This window comes from Kryptolebias marmoratus, linkage group LG6 (genome assembly GCF_001649575.2).
Source record: "Kryptolebias marmoratus isolate JLee-2015 linkage group LG6, ASM164957v2, whole genome shotgun sequence".
NCBI classification, from domain to species: Eukaryota; Metazoa; Chordata; class Actinopteri; order Cyprinodontiformes; family Rivulidae; genus Kryptolebias; species Kryptolebias marmoratus.
The window spans coordinates 32959116-32959753 of NC_051435.1; positions in this window are offsets into that span (position 1 = coordinate 32959116).

The window sequence follows — 638 nt, forward strand, 5'->3', positions numbered from 1 at the left end:
CTAACCCTAACGCTAACCCTAACCTTGACCTTTAACCTTCCCCCCCCTCTCCCTCCCTCCCTCTCTCTTTCTCTCTCTCCACCTAGCCTAACCCTGACCCTAAACCTAGCGCTAACCCTAACCTTGACCCTAACGCTACCCCTAACCTTGACCTTTAACCTCCCCCCCCCTCCCTCCCTCCCTCTCTCTCTCTCTCTCTCCACCTAGCCTAACCCTGACCCTAAACCTAGCGCTAACCCTAACCTTGACCCTAAACCTAACGCTTAACCCTAACCTTGACCCTAAACCTAACGCTAACCTTGACCTTTAACCTCCCTTCCCCCCCCTCCCCTTCACTAACCCTAACCCCGCCCCTAAACCTAACCCTAACCCTAAAACCCTAACCCTAACCTCAACTCTAACCCTAATCTCACCCCAACCCTAACCTCTTGACCTTTCACCCTACCCCCTTAACCTCAACCCTAATTCCTGATTCCCACCTTCACTTCTCACCCAGAACCCTAATCCCACCCCCCTGCCCTCCGTACCTCAACCCCACCCGGAACCTGCAACTCCTGGCCGCGTCCAGGCTTGATTCCTCCAGGCTGATCAGCACTGTTGGGCCCTGAGACCCCGGTGGTGAGGGCGGCGGCAGCGGG